The 20,912-nt window shown below is 45.4% G+C and overlaps 81 non-coding genes across 81 annotated transcripts; all 81 read left to right on the top strand.

The window, feature by feature from the left end:
• The first annotated feature begins 31 nt into the window (after positions 1 to 31).
• On the top strand, positions 32 to 150 carry LOC132287876 (5S ribosomal RNA). The gene has a single exon (XR_009473242.1). It is a non-coding gene; the product is annotated as a 5S ribosomal RNA (ribosomal RNA).
• A 139-nt stretch (positions 151 to 289) lies between these two features.
• On the top strand, positions 290 to 408 carry LOC132287877 (5S ribosomal RNA). The gene has a single exon (XR_009473243.1). It is a non-coding gene; the product is annotated as a 5S ribosomal RNA (ribosomal RNA).
• Positions 409 to 547: 139 nt separating this feature from the next.
• On the top strand, positions 548 to 666 carry LOC132287878 (5S ribosomal RNA). The gene has a single exon (XR_009473244.1). It is a non-coding gene; the product is annotated as a 5S ribosomal RNA (ribosomal RNA).
• Positions 667 to 805: 139 nt separating this feature from the next.
• On the top strand, positions 806 to 924 carry LOC132287879 (5S ribosomal RNA). Its single transcript, XR_009473245.1, has one exon. It is a non-coding gene; the product is annotated as a 5S ribosomal RNA (ribosomal RNA).
• Positions 925 to 1,063: 139 nt separating this feature from the next.
• LOC132287880 (5S ribosomal RNA) lies at positions 1,064 to 1,182 on the top strand. The gene has a single exon (XR_009473246.1). It is a non-coding gene; the product is annotated as a 5S ribosomal RNA (ribosomal RNA).
• Positions 1,183 to 1,321: 139 nt separating this feature from the next.
• Positions 1,322 to 1,440, top strand: LOC132287881 (5S ribosomal RNA). Its single transcript, XR_009473247.1, has one exon. It is a non-coding gene; the product is annotated as a 5S ribosomal RNA (ribosomal RNA).
• A 139-nt stretch (positions 1,441 to 1,579) lies between these two features.
• Positions 1,580 to 1,698, top strand: LOC132287882 (5S ribosomal RNA). The gene has a single exon (XR_009473248.1). It is a non-coding gene; the product is annotated as a 5S ribosomal RNA (ribosomal RNA).
• A 139-nt stretch (positions 1,699 to 1,837) lies between these two features.
• Positions 1,838 to 1,956, top strand: LOC132287884 (5S ribosomal RNA). Its single transcript, XR_009473250.1, has one exon. It is a non-coding gene; the product is annotated as a 5S ribosomal RNA (ribosomal RNA).
• A 139-nt stretch (positions 1,957 to 2,095) lies between these two features.
• Positions 2,096 to 2,214, top strand: LOC132287885 (5S ribosomal RNA). The gene has a single exon (XR_009473251.1). It is a non-coding gene; the product is annotated as a 5S ribosomal RNA (ribosomal RNA).
• A 139-nt stretch (positions 2,215 to 2,353) lies between these two features.
• Positions 2,354 to 2,472, top strand: LOC132287886 (5S ribosomal RNA). The gene has a single exon (XR_009473252.1). It is a non-coding gene; the product is annotated as a 5S ribosomal RNA (ribosomal RNA).
• A 139-nt stretch (positions 2,473 to 2,611) lies between these two features.
• On the top strand, positions 2,612 to 2,730 carry LOC132287887 (5S ribosomal RNA). Its single transcript, XR_009473253.1, has one exon. It is a non-coding gene; the product is annotated as a 5S ribosomal RNA (ribosomal RNA).
• A 139-nt stretch (positions 2,731 to 2,869) lies between these two features.
• LOC132287888 (5S ribosomal RNA) lies at positions 2,870 to 2,988 on the top strand. The gene has a single exon (XR_009473254.1). It is a non-coding gene; the product is annotated as a 5S ribosomal RNA (ribosomal RNA).
• A 139-nt stretch (positions 2,989 to 3,127) lies between these two features.
• Positions 3,128 to 3,246, top strand: LOC132287889 (5S ribosomal RNA). Its single transcript, XR_009473255.1, has one exon. It is a non-coding gene; the product is annotated as a 5S ribosomal RNA (ribosomal RNA).
• A 139-nt stretch (positions 3,247 to 3,385) lies between these two features.
• LOC132287890 (5S ribosomal RNA) lies at positions 3,386 to 3,504 on the top strand. Its single transcript, XR_009473256.1, has one exon. It is a non-coding gene; the product is annotated as a 5S ribosomal RNA (ribosomal RNA).
• A 139-nt stretch (positions 3,505 to 3,643) lies between these two features.
• On the top strand, positions 3,644 to 3,762 carry LOC132287891 (5S ribosomal RNA). Its single transcript, XR_009473257.1, has one exon. It is a non-coding gene; the product is annotated as a 5S ribosomal RNA (ribosomal RNA).
• A 139-nt stretch (positions 3,763 to 3,901) lies between these two features.
• On the top strand, positions 3,902 to 4,020 carry LOC132287892 (5S ribosomal RNA). The gene has a single exon (XR_009473258.1). It is a non-coding gene; the product is annotated as a 5S ribosomal RNA (ribosomal RNA).
• A 139-nt stretch (positions 4,021 to 4,159) lies between these two features.
• On the top strand, positions 4,160 to 4,278 carry LOC132287893 (5S ribosomal RNA). The gene has a single exon (XR_009473259.1). It is a non-coding gene; the product is annotated as a 5S ribosomal RNA (ribosomal RNA).
• Positions 4,279 to 4,417: 139 nt separating this feature from the next.
• LOC132287895 (5S ribosomal RNA) lies at positions 4,418 to 4,536 on the top strand. The gene has a single exon (XR_009473261.1). It is a non-coding gene; the product is annotated as a 5S ribosomal RNA (ribosomal RNA).
• Positions 4,537 to 4,675: 139 nt separating this feature from the next.
• LOC132287896 (5S ribosomal RNA) lies at positions 4,676 to 4,794 on the top strand. The gene has a single exon (XR_009473262.1). It is a non-coding gene; the product is annotated as a 5S ribosomal RNA (ribosomal RNA).
• Positions 4,795 to 4,933: 139 nt separating this feature from the next.
• On the top strand, positions 4,934 to 5,052 carry LOC132287897 (5S ribosomal RNA). Its single transcript, XR_009473263.1, has one exon. It is a non-coding gene; the product is annotated as a 5S ribosomal RNA (ribosomal RNA).
• Positions 5,053 to 5,192: 140 nt separating this feature from the next.
• Positions 5,193 to 5,311, top strand: LOC132287898 (5S ribosomal RNA). Its single transcript, XR_009473264.1, has one exon. It is a non-coding gene; the product is annotated as a 5S ribosomal RNA (ribosomal RNA).
• Positions 5,312 to 5,450: 139 nt separating this feature from the next.
• On the top strand, positions 5,451 to 5,569 carry LOC132287899 (5S ribosomal RNA). The gene has a single exon (XR_009473265.1). It is a non-coding gene; the product is annotated as a 5S ribosomal RNA (ribosomal RNA).
• A 139-nt stretch (positions 5,570 to 5,708) lies between these two features.
• Positions 5,709 to 5,827, top strand: LOC132287900 (5S ribosomal RNA). Its single transcript, XR_009473266.1, has one exon. It is a non-coding gene; the product is annotated as a 5S ribosomal RNA (ribosomal RNA).
• A 139-nt stretch (positions 5,828 to 5,966) lies between these two features.
• LOC132287901 (5S ribosomal RNA) lies at positions 5,967 to 6,085 on the top strand. Its single transcript, XR_009473267.1, has one exon. It is a non-coding gene; the product is annotated as a 5S ribosomal RNA (ribosomal RNA).
• Positions 6,086 to 6,224: 139 nt separating this feature from the next.
• LOC132287902 (5S ribosomal RNA) lies at positions 6,225 to 6,343 on the top strand. Its single transcript, XR_009473268.1, has one exon. It is a non-coding gene; the product is annotated as a 5S ribosomal RNA (ribosomal RNA).
• A 141-nt stretch (positions 6,344 to 6,484) lies between these two features.
• Positions 6,485 to 6,604, top strand: LOC132288165 (5S ribosomal RNA). Its single transcript, XR_009473519.1, has one exon. It is a non-coding gene; the product is annotated as a 5S ribosomal RNA (ribosomal RNA).
• A 139-nt stretch (positions 6,605 to 6,743) lies between these two features.
• LOC132287903 (5S ribosomal RNA) lies at positions 6,744 to 6,862 on the top strand. The gene has a single exon (XR_009473269.1). It is a non-coding gene; the product is annotated as a 5S ribosomal RNA (ribosomal RNA).
• A 139-nt stretch (positions 6,863 to 7,001) lies between these two features.
• Positions 7,002 to 7,120, top strand: LOC132288114 (5S ribosomal RNA). Its single transcript, XR_009473470.1, has one exon. It is a non-coding gene; the product is annotated as a 5S ribosomal RNA (ribosomal RNA).
• A 139-nt stretch (positions 7,121 to 7,259) lies between these two features.
• Positions 7,260 to 7,378, top strand: LOC132288115 (5S ribosomal RNA). The gene has a single exon (XR_009473471.1). It is a non-coding gene; the product is annotated as a 5S ribosomal RNA (ribosomal RNA).
• A 138-nt stretch (positions 7,379 to 7,516) lies between these two features.
• On the top strand, positions 7,517 to 7,635 carry LOC132287904 (5S ribosomal RNA). Its single transcript, XR_009473270.1, has one exon. It is a non-coding gene; the product is annotated as a 5S ribosomal RNA (ribosomal RNA).
• A 139-nt stretch (positions 7,636 to 7,774) lies between these two features.
• On the top strand, positions 7,775 to 7,893 carry LOC132287906 (5S ribosomal RNA). The gene has a single exon (XR_009473272.1). It is a non-coding gene; the product is annotated as a 5S ribosomal RNA (ribosomal RNA).
• A 139-nt stretch (positions 7,894 to 8,032) lies between these two features.
• Positions 8,033 to 8,151, top strand: LOC132288120 (5S ribosomal RNA). The gene has a single exon (XR_009473476.1). It is a non-coding gene; the product is annotated as a 5S ribosomal RNA (ribosomal RNA).
• A 139-nt stretch (positions 8,152 to 8,290) lies between these two features.
• Positions 8,291 to 8,409, top strand: LOC132288117 (5S ribosomal RNA). The gene has a single exon (XR_009473473.1). It is a non-coding gene; the product is annotated as a 5S ribosomal RNA (ribosomal RNA).
• Positions 8,410 to 8,548: 139 nt separating this feature from the next.
• On the top strand, positions 8,549 to 8,667 carry LOC132287908 (5S ribosomal RNA). The gene has a single exon (XR_009473273.1). It is a non-coding gene; the product is annotated as a 5S ribosomal RNA (ribosomal RNA).
• Positions 8,668 to 8,806: 139 nt separating this feature from the next.
• On the top strand, positions 8,807 to 8,925 carry LOC132287909 (5S ribosomal RNA). Its single transcript, XR_009473274.1, has one exon. It is a non-coding gene; the product is annotated as a 5S ribosomal RNA (ribosomal RNA).
• Positions 8,926 to 9,064: 139 nt separating this feature from the next.
• Positions 9,065 to 9,183, top strand: LOC132287910 (5S ribosomal RNA). The gene has a single exon (XR_009473275.1). It is a non-coding gene; the product is annotated as a 5S ribosomal RNA (ribosomal RNA).
• Positions 9,184 to 9,322: 139 nt separating this feature from the next.
• On the top strand, positions 9,323 to 9,441 carry LOC132287911 (5S ribosomal RNA). The gene has a single exon (XR_009473276.1). It is a non-coding gene; the product is annotated as a 5S ribosomal RNA (ribosomal RNA).
• A 139-nt stretch (positions 9,442 to 9,580) lies between these two features.
• Positions 9,581 to 9,699, top strand: LOC132287912 (5S ribosomal RNA). Its single transcript, XR_009473277.1, has one exon. It is a non-coding gene; the product is annotated as a 5S ribosomal RNA (ribosomal RNA).
• A 139-nt stretch (positions 9,700 to 9,838) lies between these two features.
• On the top strand, positions 9,839 to 9,957 carry LOC132287913 (5S ribosomal RNA). Its single transcript, XR_009473278.1, has one exon. It is a non-coding gene; the product is annotated as a 5S ribosomal RNA (ribosomal RNA).
• A 139-nt stretch (positions 9,958 to 10,096) lies between these two features.
• On the top strand, positions 10,097 to 10,215 carry LOC132287914 (5S ribosomal RNA). The gene has a single exon (XR_009473279.1). It is a non-coding gene; the product is annotated as a 5S ribosomal RNA (ribosomal RNA).
• Positions 10,216 to 10,354: 139 nt separating this feature from the next.
• LOC132288148 (5S ribosomal RNA) lies at positions 10,355 to 10,473 on the top strand. Its single transcript, XR_009473503.1, has one exon. It is a non-coding gene; the product is annotated as a 5S ribosomal RNA (ribosomal RNA).
• Positions 10,474 to 10,612: 139 nt separating this feature from the next.
• LOC132288173 (5S ribosomal RNA) lies at positions 10,613 to 10,732 on the top strand. Its single transcript, XR_009473527.1, has one exon. It is a non-coding gene; the product is annotated as a 5S ribosomal RNA (ribosomal RNA).
• Positions 10,733 to 10,871: 139 nt separating this feature from the next.
• On the top strand, positions 10,872 to 10,989 carry LOC132288162 (5S ribosomal RNA). Its single transcript, XR_009473516.1, has one exon. It is a non-coding gene; the product is annotated as a 5S ribosomal RNA (ribosomal RNA).
• Positions 10,990 to 11,128: 139 nt separating this feature from the next.
• Positions 11,129 to 11,247, top strand: LOC132287915 (5S ribosomal RNA). The gene has a single exon (XR_009473280.1). It is a non-coding gene; the product is annotated as a 5S ribosomal RNA (ribosomal RNA).
• A 138-nt stretch (positions 11,248 to 11,385) lies between these two features.
• LOC132287916 (5S ribosomal RNA) lies at positions 11,386 to 11,504 on the top strand. Its single transcript, XR_009473281.1, has one exon. It is a non-coding gene; the product is annotated as a 5S ribosomal RNA (ribosomal RNA).
• Positions 11,505 to 11,643: 139 nt separating this feature from the next.
• LOC132288121 (5S ribosomal RNA) lies at positions 11,644 to 11,762 on the top strand. Its single transcript, XR_009473477.1, has one exon. It is a non-coding gene; the product is annotated as a 5S ribosomal RNA (ribosomal RNA).
• Positions 11,763 to 11,901: 139 nt separating this feature from the next.
• On the top strand, positions 11,902 to 12,020 carry LOC132288122 (5S ribosomal RNA). Its single transcript, XR_009473478.1, has one exon. It is a non-coding gene; the product is annotated as a 5S ribosomal RNA (ribosomal RNA).
• Positions 12,021 to 12,159: 139 nt separating this feature from the next.
• Positions 12,160 to 12,278, top strand: LOC132287918 (5S ribosomal RNA). The gene has a single exon (XR_009473283.1). It is a non-coding gene; the product is annotated as a 5S ribosomal RNA (ribosomal RNA).
• Positions 12,279 to 12,417: 139 nt separating this feature from the next.
• Positions 12,418 to 12,536, top strand: LOC132287919 (5S ribosomal RNA). Its single transcript, XR_009473284.1, has one exon. It is a non-coding gene; the product is annotated as a 5S ribosomal RNA (ribosomal RNA).
• Positions 12,537 to 12,675: 139 nt separating this feature from the next.
• LOC132288123 (5S ribosomal RNA) lies at positions 12,676 to 12,794 on the top strand. The gene has a single exon (XR_009473479.1). It is a non-coding gene; the product is annotated as a 5S ribosomal RNA (ribosomal RNA).
• Positions 12,795 to 12,933: 139 nt separating this feature from the next.
• On the top strand, positions 12,934 to 13,052 carry LOC132288124 (5S ribosomal RNA). The gene has a single exon (XR_009473480.1). It is a non-coding gene; the product is annotated as a 5S ribosomal RNA (ribosomal RNA).
• Positions 13,053 to 13,191: 139 nt separating this feature from the next.
• LOC132287920 (5S ribosomal RNA) lies at positions 13,192 to 13,310 on the top strand. Its single transcript, XR_009473285.1, has one exon. It is a non-coding gene; the product is annotated as a 5S ribosomal RNA (ribosomal RNA).
• A 139-nt stretch (positions 13,311 to 13,449) lies between these two features.
• LOC132287921 (5S ribosomal RNA) lies at positions 13,450 to 13,568 on the top strand. Its single transcript, XR_009473286.1, has one exon. It is a non-coding gene; the product is annotated as a 5S ribosomal RNA (ribosomal RNA).
• A 139-nt stretch (positions 13,569 to 13,707) lies between these two features.
• LOC132287922 (5S ribosomal RNA) lies at positions 13,708 to 13,826 on the top strand. The gene has a single exon (XR_009473287.1). It is a non-coding gene; the product is annotated as a 5S ribosomal RNA (ribosomal RNA).
• A 139-nt stretch (positions 13,827 to 13,965) lies between these two features.
• LOC132287924 (5S ribosomal RNA) lies at positions 13,966 to 14,084 on the top strand. The gene has a single exon (XR_009473288.1). It is a non-coding gene; the product is annotated as a 5S ribosomal RNA (ribosomal RNA).
• Positions 14,085 to 14,223: 139 nt separating this feature from the next.
• On the top strand, positions 14,224 to 14,342 carry LOC132288150 (5S ribosomal RNA). Its single transcript, XR_009473504.1, has one exon. It is a non-coding gene; the product is annotated as a 5S ribosomal RNA (ribosomal RNA).
• A 139-nt stretch (positions 14,343 to 14,481) lies between these two features.
• On the top strand, positions 14,482 to 14,600 carry LOC132288152 (5S ribosomal RNA). The gene has a single exon (XR_009473506.1). It is a non-coding gene; the product is annotated as a 5S ribosomal RNA (ribosomal RNA).
• Positions 14,601 to 14,739: 139 nt separating this feature from the next.
• LOC132287925 (5S ribosomal RNA) lies at positions 14,740 to 14,858 on the top strand. The gene has a single exon (XR_009473289.1). It is a non-coding gene; the product is annotated as a 5S ribosomal RNA (ribosomal RNA).
• Positions 14,859 to 14,997: 139 nt separating this feature from the next.
• Positions 14,998 to 15,116, top strand: LOC132288153 (5S ribosomal RNA). Its single transcript, XR_009473507.1, has one exon. It is a non-coding gene; the product is annotated as a 5S ribosomal RNA (ribosomal RNA).
• Positions 15,117 to 15,255: 139 nt separating this feature from the next.
• On the top strand, positions 15,256 to 15,374 carry LOC132288154 (5S ribosomal RNA). Its single transcript, XR_009473509.1, has one exon. It is a non-coding gene; the product is annotated as a 5S ribosomal RNA (ribosomal RNA).
• Positions 15,375 to 15,513: 139 nt separating this feature from the next.
• Positions 15,514 to 15,632, top strand: LOC132287926 (5S ribosomal RNA). The gene has a single exon (XR_009473290.1). It is a non-coding gene; the product is annotated as a 5S ribosomal RNA (ribosomal RNA).
• A 139-nt stretch (positions 15,633 to 15,771) lies between these two features.
• Positions 15,772 to 15,890, top strand: LOC132287927 (5S ribosomal RNA). The gene has a single exon (XR_009473291.1). It is a non-coding gene; the product is annotated as a 5S ribosomal RNA (ribosomal RNA).
• Positions 15,891 to 16,029: 139 nt separating this feature from the next.
• Positions 16,030 to 16,148, top strand: LOC132288125 (5S ribosomal RNA). Its single transcript, XR_009473481.1, has one exon. It is a non-coding gene; the product is annotated as a 5S ribosomal RNA (ribosomal RNA).
• A 139-nt stretch (positions 16,149 to 16,287) lies between these two features.
• Positions 16,288 to 16,406, top strand: LOC132288126 (5S ribosomal RNA). The gene has a single exon (XR_009473482.1). It is a non-coding gene; the product is annotated as a 5S ribosomal RNA (ribosomal RNA).
• A 139-nt stretch (positions 16,407 to 16,545) lies between these two features.
• LOC132288128 (5S ribosomal RNA) lies at positions 16,546 to 16,664 on the top strand. The gene has a single exon (XR_009473484.1). It is a non-coding gene; the product is annotated as a 5S ribosomal RNA (ribosomal RNA).
• A 139-nt stretch (positions 16,665 to 16,803) lies between these two features.
• Positions 16,804 to 16,922, top strand: LOC132288129 (5S ribosomal RNA). The gene has a single exon (XR_009473485.1). It is a non-coding gene; the product is annotated as a 5S ribosomal RNA (ribosomal RNA).
• Positions 16,923 to 17,061: 139 nt separating this feature from the next.
• Positions 17,062 to 17,180, top strand: LOC132288130 (5S ribosomal RNA). Its single transcript, XR_009473486.1, has one exon. It is a non-coding gene; the product is annotated as a 5S ribosomal RNA (ribosomal RNA).
• Positions 17,181 to 17,319: 139 nt separating this feature from the next.
• On the top strand, positions 17,320 to 17,438 carry LOC132287928 (5S ribosomal RNA). Its single transcript, XR_009473292.1, has one exon. It is a non-coding gene; the product is annotated as a 5S ribosomal RNA (ribosomal RNA).
• Positions 17,439 to 17,577: 139 nt separating this feature from the next.
• On the top strand, positions 17,578 to 17,696 carry LOC132287930 (5S ribosomal RNA). The gene has a single exon (XR_009473294.1). It is a non-coding gene; the product is annotated as a 5S ribosomal RNA (ribosomal RNA).
• A 139-nt stretch (positions 17,697 to 17,835) lies between these two features.
• On the top strand, positions 17,836 to 17,954 carry LOC132287931 (5S ribosomal RNA). The gene has a single exon (XR_009473295.1). It is a non-coding gene; the product is annotated as a 5S ribosomal RNA (ribosomal RNA).
• A 139-nt stretch (positions 17,955 to 18,093) lies between these two features.
• Positions 18,094 to 18,212, top strand: LOC132287932 (5S ribosomal RNA). The gene has a single exon (XR_009473296.1). It is a non-coding gene; the product is annotated as a 5S ribosomal RNA (ribosomal RNA).
• Positions 18,213 to 18,351: 139 nt separating this feature from the next.
• LOC132287933 (5S ribosomal RNA) lies at positions 18,352 to 18,470 on the top strand. Its single transcript, XR_009473297.1, has one exon. It is a non-coding gene; the product is annotated as a 5S ribosomal RNA (ribosomal RNA).
• A 139-nt stretch (positions 18,471 to 18,609) lies between these two features.
• Positions 18,610 to 18,728, top strand: LOC132287934 (5S ribosomal RNA). The gene has a single exon (XR_009473298.1). It is a non-coding gene; the product is annotated as a 5S ribosomal RNA (ribosomal RNA).
• A 139-nt stretch (positions 18,729 to 18,867) lies between these two features.
• LOC132287935 (5S ribosomal RNA) lies at positions 18,868 to 18,986 on the top strand. Its single transcript, XR_009473299.1, has one exon. It is a non-coding gene; the product is annotated as a 5S ribosomal RNA (ribosomal RNA).
• A 139-nt stretch (positions 18,987 to 19,125) lies between these two features.
• Positions 19,126 to 19,244, top strand: LOC132287936 (5S ribosomal RNA). The gene has a single exon (XR_009473300.1). It is a non-coding gene; the product is annotated as a 5S ribosomal RNA (ribosomal RNA).
• Positions 19,245 to 19,383: 139 nt separating this feature from the next.
• On the top strand, positions 19,384 to 19,502 carry LOC132287937 (5S ribosomal RNA). The gene has a single exon (XR_009473301.1). It is a non-coding gene; the product is annotated as a 5S ribosomal RNA (ribosomal RNA).
• A 139-nt stretch (positions 19,503 to 19,641) lies between these two features.
• LOC132287938 (5S ribosomal RNA) lies at positions 19,642 to 19,760 on the top strand. Its single transcript, XR_009473302.1, has one exon. It is a non-coding gene; the product is annotated as a 5S ribosomal RNA (ribosomal RNA).
• Positions 19,761 to 19,899: 139 nt separating this feature from the next.
• LOC132287940 (5S ribosomal RNA) lies at positions 19,900 to 20,018 on the top strand. The gene has a single exon (XR_009473303.1). It is a non-coding gene; the product is annotated as a 5S ribosomal RNA (ribosomal RNA).
• Positions 20,019 to 20,157: 139 nt separating this feature from the next.
• Positions 20,158 to 20,276, top strand: LOC132287942 (5S ribosomal RNA). The gene has a single exon (XR_009473305.1). It is a non-coding gene; the product is annotated as a 5S ribosomal RNA (ribosomal RNA).
• Positions 20,277 to 20,415: 139 nt separating this feature from the next.
• Positions 20,416 to 20,534, top strand: LOC132287943 (5S ribosomal RNA). Its single transcript, XR_009473306.1, has one exon. It is a non-coding gene; the product is annotated as a 5S ribosomal RNA (ribosomal RNA).
• Positions 20,535 to 20,673: 139 nt separating this feature from the next.
• On the top strand, positions 20,674 to 20,792 carry LOC132287944 (5S ribosomal RNA). Its single transcript, XR_009473307.1, has one exon. It is a non-coding gene; the product is annotated as a 5S ribosomal RNA (ribosomal RNA).
• Positions 20,793 to 20,912: the final 120 nt, after the last annotated feature.

Genomic DNA, 20,912 nt, shown 5'->3' on the forward strand with positions numbered 1-20,912 from the left:
GTTTATAGGGAAATGGAGGCGAGAATATGTCGGGTGCGATCATACCAGCACTAATGCACCGGATCCCATCAGAACTCCGCAGTTAAGCGTGCTTGGGCGAGAGTAGTACTAGGATGGGTGACCCCCTGGGAAGTCCTCGTGTTGCACCCCTTTTTAGTCCGGTTTTGTATTTTTAATTTTAATTTTAATTTTATTAATATGTATTTATTTATTTCCCGGCGAATGCGTCGGAAGGGCAATAGAACGGTAGCGGAAGGGGTTTATAGGGAAATGGAGGCGAGAATATGTCGGGTGCGATCATACCAGCACTAATGCACCGGATCCCATCAGAACTCCGCAGTTAAGCGTGCTTGGGCGAGAGTAGTACTAGGATGGGTGACCCCCTGGGAAGTCCTCGTGTTGCACCCCTTTTTAGTCCGGTTTTGTATTTTTAATTTTAATTTTAATTTTATTAATATGTATTTATTTATTTCCCGGCGAATGCGTCGGAAGGGCAATAGAACGGTAGCGGAAGGGGTTTATAGGGAAATGGAGGCGAGAATATGTCGGGTGCGATCATACCAGCACTAATGCACCGGATCCCATCAGAACTCCGCAGTTAAGCGTGCTTGGGCGAGAGTAGTACTAGGATGGGTGACCCCCTGGGAAGTCCTCGTGTTGCACCCCTTTTTAGTCCGGTTTTGTATTTTTAATTTTAATTTTAATTTTATTAATATGTATTTATTTATTTCCCGGCGAATGCGTCGGAAGGGCAATAGAACGGTAGCGGAAGGGGTTTATAGGGAAATGGAGGCGAGAATATGTCGGGTGCGATCATACCAGCACTAATGCACCGGATCCCATCAGAACTCCGCAGTTAAGCGTGCTTGGGCGAGAGTAGTACTAGGATGGGTGACCCCCTGGGAAGTCCTCGTGTTGCACCCCTTTTTAGTCCGGTTTTGTATTTTTAATTTTAATTTTAATTTTATTAATATGTATTTATTTATTTCCCGGCGAATGCGTCGGAAGGGCAATAGAACGGTAGCGGAAGGGGTTTATAGGGAAATGGAGGCGAGAATATGTCGGGTGCGATCATACCAGCACTAATGCACCGGATCCCATCAGAACTCCGCAGTTAAGCGTGCTTGGGCGAGAGTAGTACTAGGATGGGTGACCCCCTGGGAAGTCCTCGTGTTGCACCCCTTTTTAGTCCGGTTTTGTATTTTTAATTTTAATTTTAATTTTATTAATATGTATTTATTTATTTCCCGGCGAATGCGTCGGAAGGGCAATAGAACGGTAGCGGAAGGGGTTTATAGGGAAATGGAGGCGAGAATATGTCGGGTGCGATCATACCAGCACTAATGCACCGGATCCCATCAGAACTCCGCAGTTAAGCGTGCTTGGGCGAGAGTAGTACTAGGATGGGTGACCCCCTGGGAAGTCCTCGTGTTGCACCCCTTTTTAGTCCGGTTTTGTATTTTTAATTTTAATTTTAATTTTATTAATATGTATTTATTTATTTCCCGGCGAATGCGTCGGAAGGGCAATAGAACGGTAGCGGAAGGGGTTTATAGGGAAATGGAGGCGAGAATATGTCGGGTGCGATCATACCAGCACTAATGCACCGGATCCCATCAGAACTCCGCAGTTAAGCGTGCTTGGGCGAGAGTAGTACTAGGATGGGTGACCCCCTGGGAAGTCCTCGTGTTGCACCCCTTTTTAGTCCGGTTTTGTATTTTTAATTTTAATTTTAATTTTATTAATATGTATTTATTTATTTCCCGGCGAATGCGTCGGAAGGGCAATAGAACGGTAGCGGAAGGGGTTTATAGGGAAATGGAGGCGAGAATATGTCGGGTGCGATCATACCAGCACTAATGCACCGGATCCCATCAGAACTCCGCAGTTAAGCGTGCTTGGGCGAGAGTAGTACTAGGATGGGTGACCCCCTGGGAAGTCCTCGTGTTGCACCCCTTTTTAGTCCGGTTTTGTATTTTTAATTTTAATTTTAATTTTATTAATATGTATTTATTTATTTCCCGGCGAATGCGTCGGAAGGGCAATAGAACGGTAGCGGAAGGGGTTTATAGGGAAATGGAGGCGAGAATATGTCGGGTGCGATCATACCAGCACTAATGCACCGGATCCCATCAGAACTCCGCAGTTAAGCGTGCTTGGGCGAGAGTAGTACTAGGATGGGTGACCCCCTGGGAAGTCCTCGTGTTGCACCCCTTTTTAGTCCGGTTTTGTATTTTTAATTTTAATTTTAATTTTATTAATATGTATTTATTTATTTCCCGGCGAATGCGTCGGAAGGGCAATAGAACGGTAGCGGAAGGGGTTTATAGGGAAATGGAGGCGAGAATATGTCGGGTGCGATCATACCAGCACTAATGCACCGGATCCCATCAGAACTCCGCAGTTAAGCGTGCTTGGGCGAGAGTAGTACTAGGATGGGTGACCCCCTGGGAAGTCCTCGTGTTGCACCCCTTTTTAGTCCGGTTTTGTATTTTTAATTTTAATTTTAATTTTATTAATATGTATTTATTTATTTCCCGGCGAATGCGTCGGAAGGGCAATAGAACGGTAGCGGAAGGGGTTTATAGGGAAATGGAGGCGAGAATATGTCGGGTGCGATCATACCAGCACTAATGCACCGGATCCCATCAGAACTCCGCAGTTAAGCGTGCTTGGGCGAGAGTAGTACTAGGATGGGTGACCCCCTGGGAAGTCCTCGTGTTGCACCCCTTTTTAGTCCGGTTTTGTATTTTTAATTTTAATTTTAATTTTATTAATATGTATTTATTTATTTCCCGGCGAATGCGTCGGAAGGGCAATAGAACGGTAGCGGAAGGGGTTTATAGGGAAATGGAGGCGAGAATATGTCGGGTGCGATCATACCAGCACTAATGCACCGGATCCCATCAGAACTCCGCAGTTAAGCGTGCTTGGGCGAGAGTAGTACTAGGATGGGTGACCCCCTGGGAAGTCCTCGTGTTGCACCCCTTTTTAGTCCGGTTTTGTATTTTTAATTTTAATTTTAATTTTATTAATATGTATTTATTTATTTCCCGGCGAATGCGTCGGAAGGGCAATAGAACGGTAGCGGAAGGGGTTTATAGGGAAATGGAGGCGAGAATATGTCGGGTGCGATCATACCAGCACTAATGCACCGGATCCCATCAGAACTCCGCAGTTAAGCGTGCTTGGGCGAGAGTAGTACTAGGATGGGTGACCCCCTGGGAAGTCCTCGTGTTGCACCCCTTTTTAGTCCGGTTTTGTATTTTTAATTTTAATTTTAATTTTATTAATATGTATTTATTTATTTCCCGGCGAATGCGTCGGAAGGGCAATAGAACGGTAGCGGAAGGGGTTTATAGGGAAATGGAGGCGAGAATATGTCGGGTGCGATCATACCAGCACTAATGCACCGGATCCCATCAGAACTCCGCAGTTAAGCGTGCTTGGGCGAGAGTAGTACTAGGATGGGTGACCCCCTGGGAAGTCCTCGTGTTGCACCCCTTTTTAGTCCGGTTTTGTATTTTTAATTTTAATTTTAATTTTATTAATATGTATTTATTTATTTCCCGGCGAATGCGTCGGAAGGGCAATAGAACGGTAGCGGAAGGGGTTTATAGGGAAATGGAGGCGAGAATATGTCGGGTGCGATCATACCAGCACTAATGCACCGGATCCCATCAGAACTCCGCAGTTAAGCGTGCTTGGGCGAGAGTAGTACTAGGATGGGTGACCCCCTGGGAAGTCCTCGTGTTGCACCCCTTTTTAGTCCGGTTTTGTATTTTTAATTTTAATTTTAATTTTATTAATATGTATTTATTTATTTCCCGGCGAATGCGTCGGAAGGGCAATAGAACGGTAGCGGAAGGGGTTTATAGGGAAATGGAGGCGAGAATATGTCGGGTGCGATCATACCAGCACTAATGCACCGGATCCCATCAGAACTCCGCAGTTAAGCGTGCTTGGGCGAGAGTAGTACTAGGATGGGTGACCCCCTGGGAAGTCCTCGTGTTGCACCCCTTTTTAGTCCGGTTTTGTATTTTTAATTTTAATTTTAATTTTATTAATATGTATTTATTTATTTCCCGGCGAATGCGTCGGAAGGGCAATAGAACGGTAGCGGAAGGGGTTTATAGGGAAATGGAGGCGAGAATATGTCGGGTGCGATCATACCAGCACTAATGCACCGGATCCCATCAGAACTCCGCAGTTAAGCGTGCTTGGGCGAGAGTAGTACTAGGATGGGTGACCCCCTGGGAAGTCCTCGTGTTGCACCCCTTTTTAGTCCGGTTTTGTATTTTTAATTTTAATTTTAATTTTATTAATATGTATTTATTTATTTCCCGGCGAATGCGTCGGAAGGGCAATAGAACGGTAGCGGAAGGGGTTTATAGGGAAATGGAGGCGAGAATATGTCGGGTGCGATCATACCAGCACTAATGCACCGGATCCCATCAGAACTCCGCAGTTAAGCGTGCTTGGGCGAGAGTAGTACTAGGATGGGTGACCCCCTGGGAAGTCCTCGTGTTGCACCCCTTTTTAGTCCGGTTTTGTATTTTTAATTTTAATTTTAATTTTATTAATATGTATTTATTTATTTCCCGGCGAATGCGTCGGAAGGGCAATAGAACGGTAGCGGAAGGGGTTTATAGGGAAATGGAGGCGAGAATATGTCGGGTGCGATCATACCAGCACTAATGCACCGGATCCCATCAGAACTCCGCAGTTAAGCGTGCTTGGGCGAGAGTAGTACTAGGATGGGTGACCCCCTGGGAAGTCCTCGTGTTGCACCCCTTTTTAGTCCGGTTTTGTATTTTTAATTTTAATTTTAATTTTATTAATATGTATTTATTTATTTCCCGGCGAATGCGTCGGAAGGGCAATAGAACGGTAGCGGAAGGGGTTTATAGGGAAATGGAGGCGAGAATATGTCGGGTGCGATCATACCAGCACTAATGCACCGGATCCCATCAGAACTCCGCAGTTAAGCGTGCTTGGGCGAGAGTAGTACTAGGATGGGTGACCCCCTGGGAAGTCCTCGTGTTGCACCCCTTTTTAGTCCGGTTTTGTATTTTTAATTTTAATTTTAATTTTATTAATATGTATTTATTTATTTCCCGGCGAATGCGTCGGAAGGGCAATAGAACGGTAGCGGAAGGGGTTTATAGGGAAATGGAGGCTGAGAATATGTCGGGTGCGATCATACCAGCACTAATGCACCGGATCCCATCAGAACTCCGCAGTTAAGCGTGCTTGGGCGAGAGTAGTACTAGGATGGGTGACCCCCTGGGAAGTCCTCGTGTTGCACCCCTTTTTAGTCCGGTTTTGTATTTTTAATTTTAATTTTAATTTTATTAATATGTATTTATTTATTTCCCGGCGAATGCGTCGGAAGGGCAATAGAACGGTAGCGGAAGGGGTTTATAGGGAAATGGAGGCGAGAATATGTCGGGTGCGATCATACCAGCACTAATGCACCGGATCCCATCAGAACTCCGCAGTTAAGCGTGCTTGGGCGAGAGTAGTACTAGGATGGGTGACCCCCTGGGAAGTCCTCGTGTTGCACCCCTTTTTAGTCCGGTTTTGTATTTTTAATTTTAATTTTAATTTTATTAATATGTATTTATTTATTTCCCGGCGAATGCGTCGGAAGGGCAATAGAACGGTAGCGGAAGGGGTTTATAGGGAAATGGAGGCGAGAATATGTCGGGTGCGATCATACCAGCACTAATGCACCGGATCCCATCAGAACTCCGCAGTTAAGCGTGCTTGGGCGAGAGTAGTACTAGGATGGGTGACCCCCTGGGAAGTCCTCGTGTTGCACCCCTTTTTAGTCCGGTTTTGTATTTTTAATTTTAATTTTAATTTTATTAATATGTATTTATTTATTTCCCGGCGAATGCGTCGGAAGGGCAATAGAACGGTAGCGGAAGGGGTTTATAGGGAAATGGAGGCGAGAATATGTCGGGTGCGATCATACCAGCACTAATGCACCGGATCCCATCAGAACTCCGCAGTTAAGCGTGCTTGGGCGAGAGTAGTACTAGGATGGGTGACCCCCTGGGAAGTCCTCGTGTTGCACCCCTTTTTAGTCCGGTTTTGTATTTTTAATTTTAATTTTAATTTTATTAATATGTATTTATTTATTTCCCGGCGAATGCGTCGGAAGGGCAATAGAACGGTAGCGGAAGGGGTTTATAGGGAAATGGAGGCGAGAATATGTCGGGTGCGATCATACCAGCACTAATGCACCGGATCCCATCAGAACTCCGCAGTTAAGCGTGCTTGGGCGAGAGTAGTACTAGGATGGGTGACCCCCTGGGAAGTCCTCGTGTTGCACCCCCTTTTTAGTCCGGTTTTGTATTTTTAATTTTAATTTTAATTTTATTAATATGTATTTATTTATTTCCCGGCGAATGCGTCGGAATGGGCAATAGAACGGTAGCGGAAGGGGTTTATAGGGAAATGGAGGCGAGAATATGTCGGGTGCGATCATACCAGCACTAATGCACCGGATCCCATCAGAACTCCGCAGTTAAGCGTGCTTGGGCGAGAGTAGTACTAGGATGGGTGACCCCCTGGGGAAGTCCTCGTGTTGCACCCCTTTTTAGTCCGGTTTTGTATTTTTAATTTTAATTTTAATTTTATTAATATGTATTTATTTATTTCCCGGCGAATGCGTCGGAAGGGCAATAGAACGGTAGCGGAAGGGGTTTATAGGGAAATGGAGGCGAGAATATGTCGGGTGCGATCATACCAGCACTAATGCACCGGATCCCATCAGAACTCCGCAGTTAAGCGTGCTTGGGCGAGAGTAGTACTAGGATGGGTGACCCCCTGGGAAGTCCTCGTGTTGCACCCCTTTTTAGTCCGGTTTTGTATTTTTAATTTTAATTTTAATTTTATTAATATGTATTTATTTATTTCCCGGCGAATGCGTCGGAAGGGCAATAGAACGGTAGCGGAAGGGGTTTATAGGGAAATGGAGGCGAGAATATGTCGGGTGCGATCATACCAGCACTAATGCACCGGATCCCATCAGAACTCCGCAGTTAAGCGTGCTTGGGCGAGAGTAGTACTAGGATGGGTGACCCCCGGGGAAGTCCTCGTGTTGCACCCCTTTTTAGTCCGGTTTTGTATTTTTAATTTTAATTTTAATTTTATTAATATGTATTTATTTATTTCCCGGCGAATGCGTCGGAAGGGCAATAGAACGGTAGCGGAAGGGGTTTATAGGGAAATGGAGGCGAGAATATGTCGGGTGCGATCATACCAGCACTAATGCACCGGATCCCATCAGAACTCCGCAGTTAAGCGTGCTTGGGCGAGAGTAGTACTAGGATGGGTGACCCCCGGGGAAGTCCTCGTGTTGCACCCCTTTTTAGTCCGGTTTTGTATTTTTAATTTAATTTTAATTTTATTAATATGTATTATTTATTTCCCGGCGAATGCGTCGGAAGGGCAATAGAACGGTAGCGGAAGGGGTTTATAGGGAAATGGAAGGCGAGAATATGTCGGGTGCGATCATACCAGCACTAATGCACCGGATCCCATCAGAACTCCGCAGTTAAGCGTGCTTGGGCGAGAGTAGTACTAGGATGGGTGACCCCCTGGGAAGTCCTCGTGTTGCACCCCTTTTTAGTCCGGTTTTGTATTTTTAATTTTAATTTTAATTTTATTAATATGTATTTATTTATTTCCCGGCGAATGCGTCGGAAGGGCAATAGAACGGTAGCGGAAGGGGTTTATAGGGAAATGGAGGCGAGAATATGTCGGGTGCGATCATACCAGCACTAATGCACCGGATCCCATCAGAACTCCGCAGTTAAGCGTGCTTGGGCGAGAGTAGTACTAGGATGGGTGACCCCCTGGGAAGTCCTCGTGTTGCACCCCTTTTTAGTCCGGTTTTGTATTTTTAATTTTAATTTTAATTTTATTAATATGTATTTATTTATTTCCCGGCGAATGCGTCGGAAGGGCAATAGAACGGTAGCGGAAGGGGTTTATAGGGAAATGGAGGCGAGAATATGTCGGGTGCGATCATACCAGCACTAATGCACCGGATCCCATCAGAACTCCGCAGTTAAGCGTGCTTGGGCTTGAGTAGTACTAGGATGGGTGACCCCCTGGGAAGTCCTCGTGTTGCACCCCTTTTTAGTCCGGTTTTGTATTTTTAATTTTAATTTTAATTTTATTAATATGTATTTATTTATTTCCCGGCGAATGCGTCGGAAGGGCAATAGAACGGTAGCGGAAGGGGTTTATAGGGAAATGGAGGCGAGAATATGTCGGGTGCGATCATACCAGCACTAATGCACCGGATCCCATCAGAACTCCGCAGTTAAGCGCGCTTGGGCGAGAGTAGTACTAGGATGGGTGACCCCCTGGGAAGTCCTCGTGTTGCACCCCTTTTTAGTCCGGTTTTGTATTTTTAATTTTAATTTTAATTTTATTAATATGTATTTATTTATTTCCCGGCGAATGCGTCGGAAGGGCAATAGAACGGTAGCGGAAGGGGTTTATAGGGAAATGGAGGCGAGAATATGTCGGGTGCGATCATACCAGCACTAATGCACCGGATCCCATCAGAACTCCGCAGTTAAGCGTGCTTGGGCGAGAGTAGTACTAGGATGGGTGACCCCCTGGGAAGTCCTCGTGTTGCACCCCTTTTTAGTCCGGTTTTGTATTTTTAATTTTAATTTTAATTTTATTAATATGTATTTATTTATTTCCCGGCGAATGCGTCGGAAGGGCAATAGAACGGTAGCGGAAGGGGTTTATAGGGAAATGGAGGCGAGAATATGTCGGGTGCGATCATACCAGCACTAATGCACCGGATCCCATCAGAACTCCGCAGTTAAGCGTGCTTGGGCGAGAGTAGTACTAGGATGGGTGACCCCCTGGGAAGTCCTCGTGTTGCACCCCTTTTTAGTCCGGTTTTGTATTTTTAATTTTAATTTTAATTTTATTAATATGTATTTATTTATTTCCCGGCGAATGCGTCGGAAGGGCAATAGAACGGTAGCGGAAGGGGTTTATAGGGAAATGGAGGCGAGAATATGTCGGGTGCGATCATACCAGCACTAATGCACCGGATCCCATCAGAACTCCGCAGTTAAGCGTGCTTGGGCGAGAGTAGTACTAGGATGGGTGACCCCCTGGGAAGTCCTCGTGTTGCACCCCTTTTTAGTCCGGTTTTGTATTTTTAATTTTAATTTTAATTTTATTAATATGTATTTATTTATTTCCCGGCGAATGCGTCGGAAGGGCAATAGAACGGTAGCGGAAGGGGTTTATAGGGAAATGGAGGCGAGAATATGTCGGGTGCGATCATACCAGCACTAATGCACCGGATCCCATCAGAACTCCGCAGTTAAGCGTGCTTGGGCGAGAGTAGTACTAGGATGGGTGACCCCCTGGGAAGTCCTCGTGTTGCACCCCTTTTTAGTCCGGTTTTGTATTTTTAATTTTAATTTTAATTTTATTAATATGTATTTATTTATTTCCCGGCGAATGCGTCGGAAGGGCAATAGAACGGTAGCGGAAGGGGTTTATAGGGAAATGGAGGCGAGAATATGTCGGGTGCGATCATACCAGCACTAATGCACCGGATCCCATCAGAACTCCGCAGTTAAGCGTGCTTGGGCGAGAGTAGTACTAGGATGGGTGACCCCCTGGGAAGTCCTCGTGTTGCACCCCTTTTTAGTCCGGTTTTGTATTTTTAATTTTAATTTTAATTTTATTAATATGTATTTATTTATTTCCCGGCGAATGCGTCGGAAGGGCAATAGAACGGTAGCGGAAGGGGTTTATAGGGAAATGGAGGCGAGAATATGTCGGGTGCGATCATACCAGCACTAATGCACCGGATCCCATCAGAACTCCGCAGTTAAGCGTGCTTGGGCGAGAGTAGTACTAGGATGGGTGACCCCCTGGGAAGTCCTCGTGTTGCACCCCTTTTTAGTCCGGTTTTGTATTTTTAATTTTAATTTTAATTTTATTAATATGTATTTATTTATTTCCCGGCGAATGCGTCGGAAGGGCAATAGAACGGTAGCGGAAGGGGTTTATAGGGAAATGGAGGCGAGAATATGTCGGGTGCGATCATACCAGCACTAATGCACCGGATCCCATCAGAACTCCGCAGTTAAGCGTGCTTGGGCGAGAGTAGTACTAGGATGGGTGACCCCCTGGGAAGTCCTCGTGTTGCACCCCTTTTTAGTCCGGTTTTGTATTTTTAATTTTAATTTTAATTTTATTAATATGTATTTATTTATTTCCCGGCGAATGCGTCGGAAGGGCAATAGAACGGTAGCGGAAGGGGTTTATAGGGAAATGGAGGCGAGAATATGTCGGGTGCGATCATACCAGCACTAATGCACCGGATCCCATCAGAACCCCGCAGTTAAGCGTGCTTGGGCGAGAGTAGTACTAGGATGGGTGACCCCCTGGGAAGTCCTCGTGTTGCACCCCTTTTTAGTCCGGTTTTGTATTTTTAATTTTAATTTTAATTTTATTAATATGTATTTATTTATTTCCCGGCGAATGCGTCGGAAGGGCAATAGAACGATAGCGGAAGGGGTTTATAGGGAAATGGAGGCGAGAATATGTCGGGTGCGATCATACCAGCACTAATGCACCGGATCCCATCAGAACCCCGCAGTTAAGCGTGCTTGGGCGAGGAGTAGTACTAGGATGGGTGACCCCCTGGGAAGTCCTCGTGTTGCACCCCTTTTTAGTCCGGTTTTGTATTTTTAATTTTAATTTTAATTTTATTAATATGTATTTATTTATTTCCCGGCGAATGCGTCGGAAGGGCAATAGAACGGTAGCGGAAGGGGTTTATAGGGAAATGGAGGCGAGAATATGTCGGGTGCGATCATACCAGCACTAATGCACCGGATCCCATCAGAACTCCGCAGTTAAGCGTGCTTGGGCGAGAGTAGTACTAGATGGGTGACCCCCTGGGAAGTCCTCGTGTTGCACCCCTTTTTAGTCCGGTTTTGTATTTTTAATTTTAATTTTAATTTTATTAATATGTATTTATTTATTTCCCGGCGAATGCGTCGGAAGGGCAATAGAACGGTAGCGGAAGGGGTTTATAGGGAAATGGAGGCGAGAATATGTCGGGTGCGATCATACCAGCACTAATGCACCGGATCCCATCAGAACTCCGCAGTTAAGCGTGCTTGGGCGAGAGTAGTACTAGGATGGGTGACCCCCTGGGAAGTCCTCGTGTTGCACCCCTTTTAGTCCGGTTTTGTATTTTTAATTTTAATTTTAATTTTATTAATATGTATTTATTTATTTCCCGGCGAATGCGTCGGAAGGGCAATAGAACGGTAGCGGAAGGGGTTTATAGGGAAATGGAGGCGAGAATATGTCGGGTGCGATCATACCAGCACTAATGCACCGGATCCCATCAGAACTCCGCAGTTAAGCGTGCTTGGGCGAGAGTAGTACTAGGATGGGTGACCCCCTGGGAAGTCCTCGTGTTGCACCCCTTTTTAGTCCGGTTTTGTATTTTTAATTTTAATTTTAATTTTATTAATATGTATTTATTTATTTCCCGGCGAATGCGTCGGAAGGGCAATAGAACGGTAGCGGAAGGGGTTTATAGGGAAATGGAGGCGAGAATATGTCGGGTGCGATCATACCAGCACTAATGCACCGGATCCCATCAGAACTCCGCAGTTCAGCGTGCTTGGGCGAGAGTAGTACTAGGATGGGTGACCCCCTGGGAAGTCCTCGTGTTGCACCCCTTTTTAGTCCGGTTTTGTATTTTTAATTTTAATTTTAATTTTATTAATATGTATTTATTTATTTCCCGGCGAATGCGTCGGAAGGGCAATAGAACGGTAGCGGAAGGGGTTTATAGGGAAATGGAGGCGAGAATATGTCGGGTGCGATCATACCAGCACTAATGCACCGGATCCCATCAGAACTCCGCAGTTCAGCGTGCTTGGGCGAGAGTAGTACTAGGATGGGTGACCCCCTGGGAAGTCCTCGTGTTGCACCCCTTTTTAGTCCGGTTTTGTATTTTTAATTTTAATTTTAATTTTATTAATATGTATTTATTTATTTCCCGGCGAATGCGTCGGAAGGGCAATAGAACGGTAGCGGAAGGGGTTTATAGGGAAATGGAGGCGAGAATATGTCGGGTGCGATCATACCAGCACTAATGCACCGGATCCCATCAGAACTCCGCAGTTAAGCGTGCTTGGGCGAGAGTAGTACTAGGATGGGTGACCCCCTGGGAAGTCCTCGTGTTGCACCCCTTTTTAGTCCGGTTTTGTATTTTTAATTTTAATTTTAATTTTATTAATATGTATTTATTTATTTCCCGGCGAATGCGTCGGAAGGGCAATAGAACGGTAGCGGAAGGGGTTTATAGGGAAATGGAGGCGAGAATATGTCGGGTGCGATCATACCAGCACTAATGCACCGGATCCCATCAGAACTCCGCAGTTAAGCGTGCTTGGGCGAGAGTAGTACTAGGATGGGTGACCCCCTGGGAAGTCCTCGTGTTGCACCCCTTTTTAGTCCGGTTTTGTATTTTTAATTTTAATTTTAATTTTATTAATATGTATTTATTTATTTCCCGGCGAATGCGTCGGAAGGGCAATAGAACGGTAGCGGAAGGGGTTTATAGGGAAATGGAGGCGAGAATATGTCGGGTGCGATCATACCAGCACTAATGCACCGGATCCCATCAGAACTCCGCAGTTCAGCGTGCTTGGGCGAGAGTAGTACTAGGATGGGTGACCCCCTGGGAAGTCCTCGTGTTGCACCCCTTTTTAGTCCGGTTTTGTATTTTTAATTTTAATTTTAATTTTATTAATATGTATTTATTTATTTCCCGGCGAATGCGTCGGAAGGGCAATAGAACGGTAGCGGAAGGGGTTTATAGGGAAATGGAGGCGAGAATATGTCGGGTGCGATCATACCAGCACTAATGCACCGGATCCCATCAGAACTCCGCAGTTCAGCGTGCTTGGGCGAGAGTAGTACTAGGATGGGTGACCCCCTGGGAAGTCCTCGTGTTGCACCCCTTTTTAGTCCGGTTTTGTATTTTTAATTTTAATTTTAATTTTATTAATATGTATTTATTTATTTCCCGGCGAATGCGTCGGAAGGGCAATAGAACGGTAGCGGAAGGGGTTTATAGGGAAATGGAGGCGAGAATATGTCGGGTGCGATCATACCAGCACTAATGCACCGGATCCCATCAGAACTCCGCAGTTAAGCGTGCTTGGGCGAGAGTAGTACTAGGATGGGTGACCCCCTGGGAAGTCCTCGTGTTGCACCCCTTTTTAGTCCGGTTTTGTATTTTTAATTTTAATTTTAATTTTATTAATATGTATTTATTTATTTCCCGGCGAATGCGTCGGAAGGGCAATAGAACGGTAGCGGAAGGGGTTTATAGGGAAATGGAGGCGAGAATATGTCGGGTGCGATCATACCAGCACTAATGCACCGGATCCCATCAGAACTCCGCAGTTAAGCGTGCTTGGGCGAGAGTAGTACTAGGATGGGTGACCCCCTGGGAAGTCCTCGTGTTGCACCCCTTTTTAGTCCGGTTTTGTATTTTTAATTTTAATTTTAATTTTATTAATATGTATTTATTTATTTCCCGGCGAATGCGTCGGAAGGGCAATAGAACGGTAGCGGAAGGGGTTTATAGGGAAATGGAGGCGAGAATATGTCGGGTGCGATCATACCAGCACTAATGCACCGGATCCCATCAGAACTCCGCAGTTAAGCGTGCTTGGGCGAGAGTAGTACTAGGATGGGTGACCCCCTGGGAAGTCCTCGTGTTGCACCCCTTTTTAGTCCGGTTTTGTATTTTTAATTTTAATTTTAATTTTATTAATATGTATTTATTTATTTCCCGGCGAATGCGTCGGAAGGGCAATAGAACGGTAGCGGAAGGGGTTTATAGGGAAATGGAGGCGAGAATATGTCGGGTGCGATCATACCAGCACTAATGCACCGGATCCCATCAGAACTCCGCAGTTAAGCGTGCTTGGGCGAGAGTAGTACTAGGATGGGTGACCCCCTGGGAAGTCCTCGTGTTGCACCCCTTTTTAGTCCGGTTTTGTATTTTTAATTTTAATTTTAATTTTATTAATATGTATTTATTTATTTCCCGGCGAATGCGTCGGAAGGGCAATAGAACGGTAGCGGAAGGGGTTTATAGGGAAATGGAGGCGAGAATATGTCGGGTGCGATCATACCAGCACTAATGCACCGGATCCCATCAGAACCCCGCAGTTAAGCGTGCTTGGGCGAGAGTAGTACTAGGATGGGTGACCCCCTGGGAAGTCCTCGTGTTGCACCCCTTTTTAGTCCGGTTTTGTATTTTTAATTTTAATTTTAATTTTATTAATATGTATTTATTTATTTCCCGGCGAATGCGTCGGAAGGGCAATAGAACGGTAGCGGAAGGGGTTTATAGGGAAATGGAGGCGAGAATATGTCGGGTGCGATCATACCAGCACTAATGCACCGGATCCCATCAGAACCCCGCAGTTAAGCGTGCTTGGGCGAGAGTAGTACTAGGATGGGTGACCCCCTGGGAAGTCCTCGTGTTGCACCCCTTTTTAGTCCGGTTTTGTATTTTTAATTTTAATTTTAATTTTATTAATATGTATTTATTTATTTCCCGGCGAATGCGTCGGAAGGGCAATAGAACGGTAGCGGAAGGGGTTTATAGGGAAATGGAGGCGAGAATATGTCGGGTGCGATCATACCAGCACTAATGCACCGGATCCCATCAGAACTCCGCAGTTAAGCGTGCTTGGGCGAGAGTAGTACTAGGATGGGTGACCCCCTGGGAAGTCCTCGTGTTGCACCCCTTTTTAGTCCGGTTTTGTATTTTTAATTTTAATTTTAATTTTATTAATATGTATTTATTTATTTCCCGGCGAATGCGTCGGAAGGGCAATAGAACGGTAGCGGAAGGGGTTTATAGGGAAATGGAGGCGAGAATATGTCGGGTGCGATCATACCAGCACTAATGCACCGGATCCCATCAGAACCCCGCAGTTAAGCGTGCTTGGGCGAGAGTAGTACTAGGATGGGTGACCCCCTGGGAAGTCCTCGTGTTGCACCCCTTTTTAGTCCGGTTTTGTATTTTTAATTTTAATTTTAATTTTATTAATATGTATTTATTTATTTCCCGGCGAATGCGTCGGAAGGGCAATAGAACGGTAGCGGAAGGGGTTTATAGGGAAATGGAGGCGAGAATATGTCGGGTGCGATCATACCAGCACTAATGCACCGGATCCCATCAGAACCCCGCAGTTAAGCGTGCTTGGGCGAGAGTAGTACTAGGATGGGTGACCCCCTGGGAAGTCCTCGTGTTGCACCCCTTTTTAGTCCGGTTTTGTATTTTTAATTTTAATTTTAATTTTATTAATATGTATTTATTTATTTCCCGGCGAATGCGTCGGAAGGGCAATAGAACGGTAGCGGAAGGGGTTTATAGGGAAATGGAGGCGAGAATATGTCGGGTGCGATCATACCAGCACTAATGCACCGGATCCCATCAGAACTCCGCAGTTAAGCGTGCTTGGGCGAGAGTAGTACTAGGATGGGTGACCCCCTGGGAAGTCCTCGTGTTGCACCCCTTTTTAGTCCGGTTTTGTATTTTTAATTTTAATTTTAATTTTATTAATATGTATTTATTTATTTCCCGGCGAATGCGTCGGAAGGGCAATAGAACGGTAGCGGAAGGGGTTTATAGGGAAATGGAGGCGAGAATATGTCGGGTGCGATCATACCAGCACTAATGCACCGGATCCCATCAGAACTCCGCAGTTAAGCGTGCTTGGGCGAGAGTAGTACTAGGATGGGTGACCCCCTGGGAAGTCCTCGTGTTGCACCCCTTTTTAGTCCGGTTTTGTATTTTTAATTTTAATTTTAATTTTATTAATATGTATTTATTTATTTCCCGGCGAATGCGTCGGAAGGGCAATAGAACGGTAGCGGAAGGGGTTTATAGGGAAATGGAGGCGAGAATATGTCGGGTGCGATCATACCAGCACTAATGCACCGGATCCCATCAGAACTCCGCAGTTCAGCGTGCTTGGGCGAGAGTAGTACTAGGATGGGTGACCCCCTGGGAAGTCCTCGTGTTGCACCCCTTTTTAGTCCGGTTTTGTATTTTTAATTTTAATTTTAATTTTATTAATATGTATTTATTTATTTCCCGGCGAATGCGTCGGAAGGGCAATAGAACGGTAGCGGAAGGGGTTTATAGGGAAATGGAGGCGAGAATATGTCGGGTGCGATCATACCAGCACTAATGCACCGGATCCCATCAGAACTCCGCAGTTCAGCGTGCTTGGGCGAGAGTAGTACTAGGATGGGTGACCCCCTGGGAAGTCCTCGTGTTGCACCCCTTTTTAGTCCGGTTTTGTATTTTTAATTTTAATTTTAATTTTATTAATATGTATTTATTTATTTCCCGGCGAATGCGTCGGAAGGGCAATAGAACGGTAGCGGAAGGGGTTTATAGGGAAATGGAGGCGAGAATATGTCGGGTGCGATCATACCAGCACTAATGCACCGGATCCCATCAGAACTCCGCAGTTCAGCGTGCTTGGGCGAGAGTAGTACTAGGATGGGTGACCCCCTGGGAAGTCCTCGTGTTGCACCCCTTTTTAGTCCGGTTTTGTATTTTTAATTTTAATTTTAATTTTATTAATATGTATTTATTTATTTCCCGGCGAATGCGTCGGAAGGGCAATAGAACGGTAGCGGAAGGGGTTTATAGGGAAATGGAGGCGAGAATATGTCGGGTGCGATCATACCAGCACTAATGCACCGGATCCCATCAGAACTCCGCAGTTCAGCGTGCTTGGGCGAGAGTAGTACTAGGATGGGTGACCCCCTGGGAAGTCCTCGTGTTGCACCCCTTTTTAGTCCGGTTTTGTATTTTTAATTTTAATTTTAATTTTATTAATATGTATTTATTTATTTCCCGGCGAATGCGTCGGAAGGGCAATAGAACGGTAGCGGAAGGGGTTTATAGGGAAATGGAGGCGAGAATATGTCGGGTGCGATCATACCAGCACTAATGCACCGGATCCCATCAGAACTCCGCAGTTCAGCGTGCTTGGGCGAGAGTAGTACTAGGATGGGTGACCCCCTGGGAAGTCCTCGTGTTGCACCCCTTTTTAGTCCGGTTTTGTATTTTTAATTTTAATTTTAATTTTATTAATATGTATTTATTTATTTCCCGGCGAATGCGTCGGAAGGGCAATAGAACGGTAGCGGAAGGGGTTTATAGGGAAATGGAGGCGAGAATATGTCGGGTGCGATCATACCAGCACTAATGCACCGGATCCCATCAGAACTCCGCAGTTAAGCGTGCTTGGGCGAGAGTAGTACTAGGATGGGTGACCCCCTGGGAAGTCCTCGTGTTGCACCCCTTTTTAGTCCGGTTTTGTATTTTTAATTTTAATTTTAATTTTATTAATATGTATTTATTTATTTCCCGGCGAATGCGTCGGAAGGGCAATAGAACGGTAGCGGAAGGGGTTTATAGGGAAATGGAGGCGAGAATATGTCGGGTGCGATCATACCAGCACTAATGCACCGGATCCCATCAGAACTCCGCAGTTAAGCGTGCTTGGGCGAGAGTAGTACTAGGATGGGTGACCCCCTGGGAAGTCCTCGTGTTGCACCCCTTTTTAGTCCGGTTTTGTATTTTTAATTTTAATTTTAATTTTATTAATATGTATTTATTTATTTCCCGGCGAATGCGTCGGAAGGGCAATAGAACGGTAGCGGAAGGGGTTTATAGGGAAATGGAGGCGAGAATATGTCGGGTGCGATCATACCAGCACTAATGCACCGGATCCCATCAGAACTCCGCAGTTAAGCGTGCTTGGGCGAGAGTAGTACTAGGATGGGTGACCCCCTGGGAAGTCCTCGTGTTGCACCCCTTTTTAGTCCGGTTTTGTATTTTTAATTTTAATTTTAATTTTATTAATATGTATTTATTTATTTCCCGGCGAATGCGTCGGAAGGGCAATAGAACGGTAGCGGAAGGGGTTTATAGGGAAATGGAGGCGAGAATATGTCGGGTGCGATCATACCAGCACTAATGCACCGGATCCCATCAGAACTCCGCAGTTAAGCGTGCTTGGGCGAGAGTAGTACTAGGATGGGTGACCCCCTGGGAAGTCCTCGTGTTGCACCCCTTTTTAGTCCGGTTTTGTATTTTTAATTTTAATTTTAATTTTATTAATATGTATTTATTTATTTCCCGGCGAATGCGTCGGAAGGGCAATAGAACGGTAGCGGAAGGGGTTTATAGGGAAATGGAGGCGAGAATATGTCGGGTGCGATCATACCAGCACTAATGCACCGGATCCCATCAGAACTCCGCAGTTAAGCGTGCTTGGGCGAGAGTAGTACTAGGATGGGTGACCCCCTGGGAAGTCCTCGTGTTGCACCCCTTTTTAGTCCGGTTTTGTATTTTTAATTTTAATTTTAATTTTATTAATATGTATTTATTTATTTCCCGGCGAATGCGTCGGAAGGGCAATAGAACGGTAGCGGAAGGGGTTTATAGGGAAATGGAGGCGAGAATATGTCGGGTGCGATCATACCAGCACTAATGCACCGGATCCCATCAGAACTCCGCAGTTAAGCGTGCTTGGGCGAGAGTAGTACTAGGATGGGTGACCCCCTGGGAAGTCCTCGTGTTGCACCCCTTTTTAGTCCGGTTTTGTATTTTTAATTTTAATTTTAATTTTATTAATATGTATTTATTTATTTCCCGGCGAATGCGTCGGAAGGGCAATAGAACGGTAGCGGAAGGGGTTTATAGGGAAATGGAGGCGAGAATATGTCGGGTGCGATCATACCAGCACTAATGCACCGGATCCCATCAGAACTCCGCAGTTAAGCGTGCTTGGGCGAGAGTAGTACTAGGATGGGTGACCCCCTGGGAAGTCCTCGTGTTGCACCCCTTTTTAGTCCGGTTTTGTATTTTTAATTTTAATTTTAATTTTATTAATATGTATTTATTTATTTCCCGGCGAATGCGTCGGAAGGGCAATAGAACGGTAGCGGAAGGGGTTTATAGGGAAATGGAGGCGAGAATATGTCGGGTGCGATCATACCAGCACTAATGCACCGGATCCCATCAGAACTCCGCAGTTAAGCGTGCTTGGGCGAGAGTAGTACTAGGATGGGTGACCCCCTGGGAAGTCCTCGTGTTGCACCCCTTTTTAGTCCGGTTTTGTATTTTTAATTTTAATTTTAATTTTATTAATATGTATTTATTTATTTCCCGGCGAATGCGTCGGAAGGGCAATAGAACGGTAGCGGAAGGGGTTTATAGGGAAATGGAGGCGAGAATATGTCGGGTGCGATCATACCAGCACTAATGCACCGGATCCCATCAGAACTCCGCAGTTAAGCGTGCTTGGGCGAGAGTAGTACTAGGATGGGTGACCCCCTGGGAAGTCCTCGTGTTGCACCCCTTTTTAGTCCGGTTTTGTATTTTTAATTTTAATTTTAATTTTATTAATATGTATTTATTTATTTCCCGGCGAATGCGTCGGAAGGGCAATAGAACGGTAGCGGAAGGGGTTTATAGGGAAATGGAGGCGAGAATATGTCGGGTGCGATCATACCAGCACTAATGCACCGGATCCCATCAGAACTCCGCAGTTAAGCGTGCTTGGGCGAGAGTAGTACTAGGATGGGTGACCCCCTGGGAAGTCCTCGTGTTGCACCCCTTTTTAGTCCGGTTTTGTATTTTTAATTTTAATTTTAATTTTATTAATATGTATTTATTTATTTCCCGGCGAATGCGTCGGAAGGGCAATAGAACGGTAGCGGAAGGGGTTTATAGGGAAATGGAGGCGAGAATATGTCGGGTGCGATCATACCAGCACTAATGCACCGGATCCCATCAGAACTCCGCAGTTAAGCGTGCTTGGGCGAGAGTAGTACTAGGATGGGTGACCCCCTGGGAAGTCCTCGTGTTGCACCCCTTTTTAGTCCGGTTTTGTATTTTTAATTTTAATTTTAATTTTATTAATATGTATTTATTTATTTCCCGGCGAATGCGTCGGAAGGGCAATAGAACGGTAGCGGAAGGGGTTTATAGGGAAATGGAGGCGAGAATATGTCGGGTGCGATCATACCAGCACTAATGCACCGGATCCCATCAGAACTCCGCAGTTAAGCGTGCTTGGGCGAGAGTAGTACTAGGATGGGTGACCCCCTGGGAAGTCCTCGTGTTGCACCCCTTTTTAGTCCGGTTTTGTATTTTTAATTTTAATTTTAATTTTATTAATATGTATTTATTTATTTCCCGGCGAATGCGTCGGAAGGGCAATAGAACGGTAGCGGAAGGGGTTTATAGGGAAATGGAGGCGAGAATATGTCGGGTGCGATCATACCAGCACTAATGCACCGGATCCCATCAGAACTCCGCAGTTAAGCGTGCTTGGGCGAGAGTAGTACTAGGATGGGTGACCCCCTGGGAAGTCCTCGTGTTGCACCCCTTTTTAGTCCGGTTTTGTATTTTTAATTTTAATTTTAATTTTATTAATATGTATTTATTTATTTCCCGGCGAATGCGTCGGAAGGGCAATAGAACGGTAGCGGAAGGGGTTTATAGGGAAATGGAGGCGAGAATATGTCGGGTGCGATCATACCAGCACTAATGCACCGGATCCCATCAGAACTCCGCAGTTAAGCGTGCTTGGGCGAGAGTAGTACTAGGATGGGTGACCCCCTGGGAAGTCCTCGTGTTGCACCCCTTTTTAGTCCGGTTTTGTATTTTTAATTTTAATTTTAATTTTATTAATATGTATTTATTTATTTCCCGGCGAATGCGTCGGAAGGGCAATAGAACGGTAGCGGAAGGGGTTTATAGGGAA

The sequence above is a fragment of the Cornus florida genome, unplaced genomic scaffold (assembly GCF_030987335.1).
Source record: "Cornus florida cultivar Cherokee Brave unplaced genomic scaffold, ASM3098733v1 CherokeeBrave_3.0.0_Hap2_scaffold_108, whole genome shotgun sequence".
Classification (NCBI taxonomy): Eukaryota; Viridiplantae; Streptophyta; class Magnoliopsida; order Cornales; family Cornaceae; genus Cornus; species Cornus florida.